We start from the raw sequence: 13,931 nt of genomic DNA on the forward strand, positions 1-13,931 counted from the left end.
GGTGAAGAAACACCACTACAGATGGCACCACTACAGAATTTTGTCAGGCTCACCTTTTCGATGCGCAAAATGATGAGCGACAAAGCTCTGGTATGCTGCTATTCCTTGCTTGTGTTTGTTACTGTGCCGTGTTACTTGTAGTAACAGCTGGTCTCATGCATTCTCAACCATCTGTTAACAGGTCAGGAGACTTTCTACATGCGAGACAATGGGTTCTGCAACAACAATTTGCAGTGACAAGACTGGAACATTAACTTTAAATCAGGTGGAAAGCTATTTCTTTTTAGTATTGTCCTTGTCTTAATACATGGAAATTCCATGGTAGGATTCATGATTTCTCAAATATGCTTGGGCCTTGACTCCTTTCCACTTTCTTCATTGTCATTATTAAGATGACTGTTGTTGAGGCATACTTTGGTGGTGAGAAGATGGATCCTCCAGATAACACTCAGAAGCTATCTGCTGCTGTATCAACAATGATTATTGAAGGAATTGATTAGAATACATCTGTAAGCATATTTGAGCCGGAGGTCAGGCTATACTTATAATTTATGTCACATGCACTTTTTCATCCATGAATCTGAACATGTTTTTCTTCCTTTTAACATGTTATGGTTCAGCTGTGTGGCTTAATGGTGGTGGAGGTCATTCTGTAGACTGCCTCCAGTGCTCGTGCCACGGCATTCACCGCCACTACTCCAGACCGTTCACCATCGCCTTACGAGTCCGTTCAACAATGGAGGGGGCGTCGTGCTGCTGGTGGACGTGGTGTTGCGCTGGGGTCCTCGATAGTTAGGGCTCCTTCATAGAGGAGCACAGGCGGCGGCTGGCAAAAATGCACGACACAGCGCTCCACCGGCCTTCCTCCTCTCGTTGGGAGGCTATCAGCCTGTTGTTGACTCATTCTGTGTGCGTTGGAAGAGAACTCACTCGTCCGAGCTGCTAAATTTCTTGCATCTGAGTGCATCACAAAAAGTGGCAAAAAGAAAATGGATAAAAAAGGAGGTGCGTGACATGGTTCTTTTGTTTGTGGTTATTATTCTGTAGAAAGTTTGATCTACCAAGTTATATTAGTTCATAGTATAAAAACTACACAAGAGTCTGAATTTTCTCTAAGTTCGATCGACACATTTTATAGCAGGTCATTCTGGAATAACAGTAGTCCATTCTACTGGAGCTATATTTTATCATCTTTTGTTCTGAACCTTCCTCAAAGTTAGGTTCAAGTTGTGCTAATATTTTTTGTGTCAGTTCAATATAAAAAGTGAAATCAGTAATAATTAAGTTATATATGTGTACACCGCAGTAGCAGTTCGGTATAATAAATTACATCAGTTCGTTAAACAAAGATAGAAACACATTTTCTGGTTTAGCGCCTATACAGTTAAATGCGTGTTATAGAAATAAGTTCAAATTATATCGATTTTGCAGGATCTTGCCAATAAAGGTTCACATCAGGTCAGATTTTGAAATGCTATTGGGGAAGGTCTGGTGTTTAGTTGGTGGCTGTGTGGTACCTACACCGGGCACTTTCCATCAAGACCTTCAAGAAGAGATATCATCTCAAGGTGAAAAAACGAAATCCTTTTCCTGCTCTCTTTCTTGTCTCACTCATTCATATTATTATGTGTACTATGTACACAAAATTCATGTCATATTCAATCTTTGCCAATAATTTATGTATTGAGAAAGTGAAAAAAATGTTTGGTTGGATTCAGCAGTTAATTCCTTGTTTCTTTAAAAGTTTAGATGTCATTAGGTTTGTAGTTATCATGGGTGCTCGCTGGACAGGTTGTTTTTGAACATGATATTGGTCAATTAATTTTACAGACCTCTTATTGGAATTGGGGCTGCAACTAAAGTAGCAAAAATATGATATTAGTCAATTTATTTTACGGACCTCTTATTGGAACTGGGGTTGCCCCATGTTCCGGCGTCGCCCTCCGCCACCTCAGCACGCAGGCTGGTCACCTTCGCCACCCCGGGTCGTTCACCACCACCACCAGTGCCCGTTCAACGCCGCCCCAACAACCCCGCGCGACTTTGTTTCTCTCAACTTAAAAAGCGATTCAACTCAGTGCATGTTAGACATTAAAGCAATATATTGTAGTAGCTTCAAAAAATGCAAAATGTTAGCTTCAGAGAAATGCAAAATGTTTATGTTTTTGCAGCACCGACGTAACACTCCTAATTGAACTGAACGCTCACGGAAATGTGCACTATGTTTATTTTAAGGAATCATGTTTCTTGTGCACCTATTCAATTTAAGTTAATAGCATTAGATACAGTTGACATGATCAAGCTACTTGTCCCACAAAGTGTGGATAGAGATCCCGTATTTCATGAAGCTTGATCCCCGAAAAAATATACGCTTGATAAGTTAGTGGGAGTTCCTGTCATCAATGTTCATATATTATTAGTTGACTGAAAACATTTAGCTATAAGTTAAGACATCATTGTGTGTTGTGGTGCTCCTTCTGCCCCATGAGGTTTTGAAAATACCTCTGTGTATTGAAACATTTCAGGTTTGAAAGAAAACTGAAAAACACAATGTTTCCACCTTATTTTCTGCAGGTATTTTCAATATTTTTTGGCAAAATGGTCATGGAAGTTGAAAAAATGCCATGGAATTCTTGTCAAGACATCCGGAAGTTCAACATTAAAAGATACTTAAGTACATGTATGTGCTGACAAGTTGAACCCAGTCATTTTACATTTAATGTCTTTGGTCTTGTTCTTGTCGAATTTTGTATAATGTTTTGGGATATTTGCTCGACTCAAGTCTCCCAGTTGGGGCCACTAGATGATATAAGTTCATGTCGTGGATAGGTGATGGATAAAAAGGTGCTAATTGCAGCAGTTCAAAGACTCTTTTTAACACTACAGTAGCACTTCAAATGATGTTGTTGGGCGACAATGTTTATGTTTTTTGTAGTACAAGTTACAAAAGTGTTGGACATATCACTTGTGAACTACTTTGGTTCTGAGAAAGAGCTCCTCGAATGCATGTCACATGTTTTTGCTTGAGCTGGCCTGAACTTCTAGTTCTGTTTGCACACTATGCCACAAAGATATGAAGTACAAGTATGTTAGTTCAGTTTTTTTTATTGATTTACCTTGTTTAAGTAGTAGTGCGTCAATAAAAGGTGTAGTTGTACTGAAGCTTTAGTTGCTATATGGGGAACCCGGGGGCCATTTATTTTGGTATTCAGTTCAATTTTGCTGTTGTTTTCAATCTGTATGCTTTATTGTGCATAATCTTGAGGAAATCCCCAAAAATCATGTGTGCATCCCAGACTAAGTAAGTGCCTTTGAAAAATTCTGACAGTACATCCCGGACTAAGCAAACAGTACATGTCAGATTTGTTGGGGAACGTTGCAGAAAATAAAATTTTTCCTACGATTTCACCAAGATCCATCTATGAGTTCATCTAAGAAACGAGTCATGGGAGAGAGATTGCATCTACATACCACTTGTAGATCGCGTGCGGAAGCATTCAAGAGAACGGTGATGGAGTCGTACTCACCGTGATTCAAATCACCGATGACCAAGTGCCGAACGGACAGCACCTCCGCGTTCAACACACGTACGGAGCGGATGACGTCTCCTCCTTCTTGATCCAGCAAGGTGGAAGGAGAGGTTGATGATGATCCAGCAGCACAATGGCGTGGTGGTGGATGCAGCAGAACTTCGGCAGGGCTTCGCCAAGCGGCTGCGGGAGGAGGACGAGGTGTAGCAGGGGGAGGGAGGCGCCAAGACACGGTGCGGCTACCCTCCCCCTGCCCTCCTTTATATAGGCCCCCAGGGGGGGCGCCGGCCCTGGGAGATGCAATCTCCCAAGGGGGGCGGCGGCCAGGGGGGTGGAGTGCCCCCCAAGGCAAGTGGTGCGCCCCCCCCACCTAGGGTTTCCAACCCTAGGCGCAGGGAGGCCCAAGGGAGGGTGTACCAGCCCACTAGGGGCTGGTTCCCCTCCCACTTCAGCCCACGGGGCCCTTCGGGATAGGTGGCCCCACCCGGTGGACCCCCGGGACTCTTACGGTGGTCCCGGTACAATACCGGGTGACCCCAAAACTTTCTCGATGGCCGAAACAGCACTTCATATATATAATTCTTTACCTCAGGACCATTCCGGAACTCCTCGTGACGTCCGGGATCTCATCCGGGACCCCGAACAACATTCAGTTTGCTGCATACTCATATTCATACAACCCTAGCGTCACCGAACCTTAAGTGTGTAGACCCTACGGGTTCGGGAGACATGCAGACATGACCGAGACGGCTCTCCGGTCAATAACCAACAGCGGGATCTGGATACCCATGTTGGCTCCCACATACTCCTCGATGATCTCATCGGATGAACCACGATGTTGAGGATTCAAGCAACCCCGTATACTATTCCCTTTGTCAGACGGTATGTTACTTGCCCGAGACTCGATCGTCGGTATCCCAATACCTCGTTCAGTCTCATTACCGGCAAGTCACTTTACTCGTACCGTAATGCATGATCCCGTGACTAGACACTTGGTCACTTTGAGCTCATTATGATGATGCACTACCGAGTGGGCCCAGTGATACCTCTCCGTAATACGGAGTGACAAATCCCAGTCTCGATCCATGTCAACCCAACAGACACTTTCGGAGATACCTGTAATGCACCTTTATAGTCACCCAGTTATATTGTGACGTTTGGTACACCCAAAGCACTCCTACGTATCCGGGAGTTACACGATCTCATGGTCTAAGGAAAAGATACTTGACATTGGAAAAGCTCTAGCAAAACGAACTACACGATCTTGTGCTATGCTTAGGATTGGGTCTTGTCCATCACATCATTCTCCTAATGATGTGATCCCGTTATCAACGACATCTAATGTCCATAGTCAGGAAACCATGACTATCTGTTGATCAACGAGCTAGTCAACTAGAGGCTTACTAGGGACATACTATGGTCTATGTATTCACACGTGTATTACGATTTCCGGATAATACAATTATAGCATGAATAAAGACAATTATCATGAACAAGGAAATATAATAATAATCCTTTTATTATTGCCTCTAGGGCATATTTCCAACAGTCTCCCATTTGCACTAGAGTCAATAATCTAGTTACATTGTGATGAATCGAACACCCATAGAGGTCTGGTGTTGATCATGTTTTGCTCGCGAAAGAGGTTTAGTCAACTGATCTGCGACATTCAGATCCGTATGTACTTTGCAAATATCTATGTCTCCATATTGAACATTTTCACGGATGGAGTTGAAGCGACGCTTGATGTGCCTGGTCTTCTTGTGAAACCTGGGCTCCTTGGCAAGGGCAATTGCTCCAGTGTTGTCACAGAAGAGTTTGATCGGCCCCGACGCATTGGGTATGACTCCTAGGTCGGTGATGAACTCCTTCATCCAAATTGCTTCATGCGTTGCCTCCGAGGCTGCCATGTACTCCGCTTCACATGTAGATCCCGCCACGACGCTCTGCTTGCAGCTGCACCAGCTTACTACTCCACCATTCAACATATACATGTATCCGGTTTGTGACTTAGAGTCATCCAGATCTGTGTCGAAGCTAGCGTCGACGTATCCCTTTACGACGAGCTCTTCGTCACCTTCATAAATGAGAAACATGTCCTATGTCCTTTTCAGGTACTTCAGGATATTCTTGACCGCTGTCCAGTGTTCCTTACCGGGATTACTTTGGTATCTTCCTACCAAACTTATGGCAAGGTTTACATCAGGTCTGGTACACAACATGGCATATATAATAGATCCTATGGCTGAAGCATAGGGGATGACACTCATCTCTTCTTTATCTTTTGCCGTGGTCGGGCATTGAGCCGAGCTCAATTTCACACCTTGCAGTACAGGCAAGAACCCTTTCTTGGACTGGTCCATTTTGAACTTCTTCAAAATCTTATCAAGGTATGTGCTTTGTGAAAGACCTATGAGGCGTCTCGATCTATTCCTATAGATCTTGATGCCTAATATGTAAGCAGCTTCTCCAAGGTTCTTCATTGAAAAACACTTATTCAAGTAGGCCTTAATGCTGTCCAAAAGTTCTATATCATTTCCCATCAGGAGTATGTCATCTACATATAATATGAGAAATGCTACAGAGCTCCCACTCACTTTCTTGTAAACGTAGGCTTCTCCATAAGTCTGCATAAACCCAAACGCTTTGATCATCTCATCAAAGCGAATGTTCCAACTCCGAGATGCTTGCACCAGCCCATAAATGGATCGCTGGAGCTTGCATACTTTGTTAGCGTTCTTAGGATCGACAAAACCCTCCGGCTGCATCATATACAGTTCTTCCTTAAGATGCCCGTTAAGGTATGCCGTTTTGACGTCCATCTGCCATATCTCATAATCATAGTATGCGGCAATTGCTAACATGATTCGGACGGACTTCAGCTTCACTACGGGAGAGAAAGTCTCATCGTAGTCAACCCCTTGAACTTGCCGATAACCCTTAGCGACAAGTCGAGCTTTATAGATGGTAATATTACCATCCGCGTCCGTCTTCTTCTTAAAGATCCATTTGTTTTCTATCGCTCGCCGATCATCGGGCAAGTCCGTCAAAGTCCATACTTTGTTTTCATACATGGATTCTATCTCGGATTTCATGGCTTCAAGCCATTTGTTGGAATCTGGGCCCGCCATCGCTTCTTCATAGTTCGAAGGTTCACCGTTGTCTAACAACATGATTTCCAGGACAGGGTTGCCATACCACTCTGGTGTGGAATGTGTCCTTGTGGACCTACGAGGTTCAGTAGCAACTTGATCCGAAGTACCTTGATCATAATCATTAATTTCCTCTCCAGTTGGTGTAGGCACCATAGGAACATTTTCCCGAGCTGCACTACTTTCCGGTTCAAGAGGTAGTACTTCATCGAGTTCTACTTTCCTCCCACTTACTTCTTTTGAGAGAAACTCTTTTCTAGAAAGGATCCGTTCTTGGCAACAAAGGTCTTGCCCTCGGATCTTAAGTAGAAGGTATACCCAATGGTTTCCTTAGGGTATCCTATGAAGACGCATTTTTCCGACATGGGTTCGAGCTTTTCAGATTGCAGTTTCTTGACATAAGCATCGCATCCCCAAACTTTTAGAAACAACAGCTTAGGTTTCTTTCCAAACCATAATTCATACGGTGTCGTCTCAACGGATTTAGATGGTGCCCTATTTAAAGTGAATGTAGCTGTCTCTAGAGCGTATCCCCAAAATGATAGCGGTAAATCGGTAAGAGACATCATAGATCGCACCATATCCAATAGAGTGCGATTACGACGTTCAGACACACCATTACGCTGAGGTGTTCCTGGTGGCGTGAGTTGTGAAACGATTCCACATTTCCTTAAGTGTGTACCAAATTCGTGACTTAAGTATTCTCCTCCACGATCTGATCGTAGGAACTTTATCTTTCGGTCACGTTGATTCTCTACCTCATTCTGAAATTCCTTGAACTTTTCAAAGGTTTTAGACTTGTGTTTCATTAAGTAGACATACCCATATCTACTCAAGTCATCAGTGAGAGTGAGAACATAACGATATCCTCCGCGAGCCTCAACGCTCATTGGACCGCACACATCGGTATGTATGATTTTCAATAAGTTGGTTGCTCACTCCATTGTTCCGGAGAACGGAGTCTTGGTCATTTTGCCCATGAGGCATGGTTCGCATGTGTCAAATGATTCATAATCTAGAGACTCTAAAAGTCCATCAGCATGGAGCTTCTTCATGCGCTGGACACCAATGTGACCAAGGCGGCAGTGCCACAAGTATGTGGGACTATCGTTATCAACTTTACATCTTTTGGTATTCACACTATGAATATGTGTAATATTACATTCGAGGTTCATTAAGAATAAACCATTGACCATCGGGGCATGATCATAAAACATATCTCTCATAGAAATAGAACAACCATTATTCTCGAATTTAAATGAGTAGCCATCTCGTATTAAACGAGATCCAGATACAATGTTCATGCTCAAACTTGGCACTAAATAACAATTATTGAGGTTCATAACTAATCCCGTGGGTAAATGTAGAGGTAGCGTGCCGACGGCGATCACATCGACCTTGGAACCATTCCCGACGCGCATCGTCACCTCGTCCTTCGCCAGTCTCCGCTTATTCCGCAGCTCCTGCTGTGAGTTACAAATGTGAGCAACGACACCGGTATCAAATACCCAGGAGTTACTACGAGTACTGGTAAGGTACACATCAATTGCATGTATATCAAATATACCTTTAGTGTTGCCGGCCTTCTTGTCCGCTAAGTATTTGGGGCAGTTCGGCTTCCAGTGACCCTTCCCTTTGCAGTAAAAGCACTCAGTCTCAGGCTTGGGTCCATTCTTTGACTTCTTCCCTGCAACTGGCTTACCGGGCGCGGCAACATCTTTGCCATCCTTCTTGAAGTTCTTCTTACCCTTGCCCTTCTTGAACTTAGTGGTCTTATTGACCATCAACACTTGATGTTCTTTCTTGATTTCAACCTCTGCCGACTTCAGCATAGAAAATACTTCAGGAATGGCCTTCACCATCCCCTGCATATTGTAGTTCAACACAAAGCTCTTGTAGCTTGGTGGGAGCGACTGAAGAATTCTGTCAATGACCGCCTCGTCCGGGAGGTTGATCTCCAGCTGGGACAGGCGGTTGTGCAACCCAGACATTTTGAGTATGTGCTCACTGACAGAACTGTTTTCCTCCATCTTACAACTATAGAACTTGTCGGAGACTTCATATCTCTCGACCCGGGCATGAGCTTGAAAAACCATTTTCAGCTCCTCGAACATCTCATATGCTTCGTGTTTCTCAAAACGCTTTTGGAGCCCCGGTTCTAAGCTGTAAAGCATGCCGCACTGAACGAGGGAGTAATCATGAGCACGTGACTGCCAAGCGTTCATAACGTCTTGGTTCTCTGGGATGGGTGCTTCACCTAGCGGTTCATTTAGGACATATGCTTTCTTGGCTGCTATGAGAATGATCCTCAGGTTCCGGACCCAGTCCGAATAGTTGCTGCCATCATCTTTCAGCTTGGTTTTCTCTAGGAACGCGTTGAAGTTCATGTTGACATGAGTGTTGGCCATTTGATCTACAAGAAATATTTTGCAAAAAGTATTAGACTAAGTTCATGATAATTAAGTTCATCTAATCCAATTATTGAATGAACTCCCACTCAGATTAGACATCCCTCTAGTCATCTAAGTGTTACATGATCTGAATCGACTAGGCCGTGTCCGATCATCACGTGAGACGGACTAGTCATCATCGGTGAACATCTCCATGTTGATCGTATCTTCCATACGACTCATGTTCGACCTTTCGGTCTTTGTGTTCCGATGCCATGTCTGTACATGCTAGGCTTGCCAAGTTAACCCTAAGTGTTTTGCATGTGTAAAACTGTCTTACACCCGTTGTATGTGAACGTAAGAATCTATCACACCCGATCATCACGTGGTGCTTCGAAACGACGAACTTTAGCAACGACGCACAGTTAGGGGAGAACACTTTCTTGAAATTTTTATAAGGGGCCATCTTATTTACTACCGTCGTTCTAAGTAAACAAGATGCATAAACATAATAAACATCACATGCAATTATATAAAGTAGTGACATGATATGGCCAATATCATATAGCTCCTTCGATCTCCATCTTCGGGGATCCATGATCATCTTCGTCACCGGCATGACACCATAATCTCCATCATTGTGTCTTCATGAAGTTGTCACGCCAACGACTACTTCTACTTCTATAGCTAACGCGTTTAGCAATAAAGTAAAGTAATTTACATGACGTTCTTCAATGACACGCAGGTCATACAAAAATAAAGACAACTCCTATGGCTCCTGCCGGTTGTCATACTCATCGACATGCAAGTCGTGATTCCTATTACAAGAACATGATCTCATACATCACAATATATCATTCATCATTCATCACAACTTCTGGCCATATCACATCACATGACAATTGCTGCAAAAACAAGTTAGACGTCCTCTAATTGTTGTTGCATCTTTTACGTGGCTGCAATTGGGTTCTAGCAAGAACGTTTTCTTACCTACGAATAACCACAACGTGATTTTGTCAACTTCTATTTACCCTTCATAAGGACCCTTTTCGTCGAATCCGCTCCAACTAAAGTGGGAGAGACAGACACCCGCTAGCCATCTTATGCAACTAGTGCATGTCAGTCGGTGGAACCTGTCTCACGTAAGCGTATGTGTAAGGTCGGTCCGGGCCGCTTCATCCCACAATAACGCTGAAGCAAGAAAAGACTAGTAACGGCAAGCAAGTTGACAAGATCTACGCCCACAACAAAATTGTGTTCTACTCGTGCAAAAGAGAACTACACATAGACCTAGCTCATGATGCCACTGTTGGGGAACGTTGCAGAAAATAAAATTTTTCCTACGGTTTCACCAAGATCCATCTATGAGTTCATCTAAGCAATGAGTCATGGGAGAGAGATTGCATCTACATACCACTTGTAGATCGCGTGCGGAAGCATTCAAGAGAACGGTGATGATGGAGTCGTACTCACCGTGATTCAAATCACCGATGACCAAGTGCCGAACGGACAGCACCTCCGCGTTCAACACACGTACAGAGCGGATGACGTCTCCTCCTTCTTGATCCAGCAAGGGGGAAGGAGAGGTTGATGATGATCTAGCAGCACAACGGCGTGGTGGTGGATGCAGCAGAACTCCGGCAGGGCTTCACCAAGCGGCTGCGGGAGGAGGACGAGGTGTAGCAGGGGGAGGGAGGCGCCAAGACACAGGGTGCGGCTACCCTCCCCCTGCCCTCCTTTATATAGGCCCCCAGGGGGGCACCGTCCCTGGGAGATGCAATCTCCCAAGGGGGGCGGCGGCCTGGGGGGTGGAGTGCCCCCAAGGCAAGCGGTGCGCCCCCCCACCTAGGGTTTCCAACCCTAGGCGCAGGGGGCCCAAGGAGGGGCGTACCAGCCCACTAGGGACTGGTTCCCCTCCCACTTCAGCCCACGGGGCCCTCCGGGATAGGTGTCCCCACCCGGTGGACCCCCGTGACTCTTACGGTGGTTCCGGTACAATACCGGGTGACCCCGAAACTTTCCCGATGGCCGAAACAGCACTTCCTATATATAATTCTTTACCTCCGGACAATTCCGAAACTCCTCGTGACGTCCGGGATCTCATCCGGGACCCCGAACAACATTCGGTTTGCTGCATACTCATATTCATACAACCCTAGCGTCACCGAACCTTAAGTGTGTAGACCCTACGGGTTCGGGAGACATGCGGACATGACCGAGACGGCTCTCCGGTCAATAACCAACAGCGGGATCTGGATACCCATGTTGGCTCCCACATACTCGTCTATGATCTCATCGGATGAACCACGATGTCGAGGATTCAAGCAACCCCGTATACTATTCCCTTTGTCAGACGGTATGTTACTTGCCCGAGACTCGATCTTCGGTATCCCAATACCTCGTTCAGTCTCGTTACCGGCAAGTCACTTTACTCATACCGTAATGCATGATCCCGTGACCAGACACTTGGTCACTTTGAGCTCATTATGATGATGCACTATCGAGTGGGCCCAGTGATACCTCTCCGTAATACGGAGTGACAAATCCCAGTCTCGATCCGTGTCAACCCAACAGACACTTTCGGAGATACCTGTAATGCACCTTTATAGTCACCCAGTTACGTTGTGACGTTTGGTACACCCAAAGCACTCCTACGGTATCCGGGAGTTACACGATCTCATGGTCTAAGGAAAAGATACTTGACATTGGAAAAGCTCTAGCAAAACGAACTACACGATCTTGTGCTATGCTTAGGATTGGGTCTTGTCCATTACATCATTCTCCTAATGATGTGATCTCGTTATCAACGACATGTAATCTCCATAGTCAGGAAACCATGACTATCTGTTGATCAACGAGCTAGTCAACTAGAGGCTTACTAGGGACATATTATGGTCTATGTATTCACACGTGTATTACGATTTCCGGATAATACAATTATAGCATGAATAAAGACAATTATCATGAACAAGGAAATATAATAATAATCCTTTTATTATTGCCTCTAGGGCATATTTCCAACAAGATTTGGTTTGTGGTTAGACATGCAGATAGTACATGTGTGTAATGTTGCTCTTGCTTATTAAGGCTGCATCAATAGTTAATCTTGAACTGGATGTGTTATTCTATGTTAGGTGAATGAAGCCTCGAGCCAGCAGCCACCTGAATACAAGTGTTTGCAGTTTGCTCATCATAATGTTGAATGAGACTACATCATTATTACTCAAAAAAATTATTTTGTATTTGTTCATAATTGTTCCCTGTATCGGCAGCAAAAATGATTTTTTTCTAGTTAATGCAATCTTCCTGTTGAATCACTGAAAAGCTCTACTTGTTGATACCGAAGAAAAGGAACAGGACCAAGTGTGCTAGAAGTTTTTTTGTACCCATGTGCGGAAGCACTTTATTTTTCTGATAATTATTAGTGTTCATGTGGGTGCTTGAAAAGTTCTGTACAAGAATAGGTCGATGATTTTTGTGCTGAGGTCGGTGCTATGGATAATATCATTCATGTACATCTATTATGTGTGGAAAAAATTTCTGTCAGATGAAAAGGAAAAAATGGTTTGAATTACAAATATTTATCAGTACGAGTTAAAAAGGGTGGTCCATTCGGAATAAAATAAATGACATAAATTCGAATTGTAAAAGTTCAAGCAAAAGGAAACCCCATGCAATTCAAATGGTAAAAGTACAAGTCATGAAATAAGAGAAGTCCAGAACATCGTTGTAAAAAAATGTTTAGTTAAAAAAAGAACAAAAAAACATTCTATTTTTGAAAAAAATATCATTCAGTTCGATGATATAAACCATGAAAGTACAGGGGTGACGATACAATAACATTCAGTTCAACAATATAAACCATGCAAGTTCGGGGCTAGGAAACAGTAAACCGCTGAAAACCTACAAGAAAAATATTACCCAAAAAACAGAGCAAAGTCTAGTTAGTGAAAACACGCTTAGTACAAACTCATGCAAGCATCAGTACAAGTACCATTTTTTGGAACCATTCAAAATTACTCTACAAAAAATAGCTCAATACAAACATACACATATATCAGTACGACTACTCTGTTTTTCAGACGAGAAAACAGCAGGATCCGTCATGCCGTATTCAAAATTACTCTTAAACGGTTGCGAAGTAGAGAAAACATTCAATATGACTAAGTTTCGCATTTTCGATAGATATCCAACGGTATATTATTTGCCCCATTTCGACAAACTTCAAAAAAGAATCGCGTCAAAATCAAATTTGACCGTATTCGAATTCATTTTTAAACCATAAGGAATTAGAAAAACATTTTTATACAAAAAAGTTGCGCATTTTCCATAGCTTTGCAACGACATATTATTTGCATCAATCCGACAAACCGTTTGCAAAAAATCGCGAAAATACTTTTTGCCCAGAATTTCACTGTTTTTCAAATTACTTTTAATTCTTATAGAATTAGAAAAAACAATACATATATGGAAGATGCGGATTTTCACCAGCTTTTCAACGCCATCTTATTTTCTCAATTCCGACAAACCGTTTGAAAATTGAGTCCAAAATACGATTCGCATTTTTGGTTTTGAAAAAAATGGATTTTTCAAAACTGCTCTTAAACCTTAATGATTTTGCAAAAACGTTCAATATACTTGAAATATAGTTGTCAAGAGCTTTCCAACGATATATCAAACGCCCCATTCCAACAAAAAATTGCAAGCATTTTTTAAACTAAAGAAAACCATGTGTTATACATAACTGGAAGTATCAGTTCAACCGCTCGAAAACATCTGTACAACCGCCTGAAATCATCAGTTCAAAAAGGGTAACAGAATAATATTCTGTTACGTGTAACAGAATAGCCCAGATGTAT

At 43.1% G+C, this 13,931-nt stretch overlaps 1 long non-coding RNA gene across 2 annotated transcripts; it reads left to right on the forward strand.

Moving 5' to 3' along the window:
* The first annotated feature begins 620 nt into the window (after positions 1-620).
* LOC119361705 lies at positions 621-12,403 on the forward strand. Of its 2 annotated transcripts, XR_005172951.1 has the most exons (4): positions 621-1,005; positions 1,432-1,568; positions 2,575-2,680; positions 12,207-12,403. It is a non-coding gene; the product is annotated as an uncharacterized LOC119361705 (long non-coding RNA). The 2 variants fall into 2 exon arrangements; XR_005172950.1 differs by lacking the exon at positions 12,207-12,403 and having other exon boundaries at positions 2,575-3,027.
* The last annotated feature ends 1,528 nt before the right edge of the window (positions 12,404-13,931 follow it).

This window comes from Triticum dicoccoides, chromosome 2B (assembly GCF_002162155.2).
Source record: "Triticum dicoccoides isolate Atlit2015 ecotype Zavitan chromosome 2B, WEW_v2.0, whole genome shotgun sequence".
In the NCBI taxonomy this organism is placed as follows: domain Eukaryota; kingdom Viridiplantae; phylum Streptophyta; class Magnoliopsida; order Poales; family Poaceae; genus Triticum; species Triticum dicoccoides.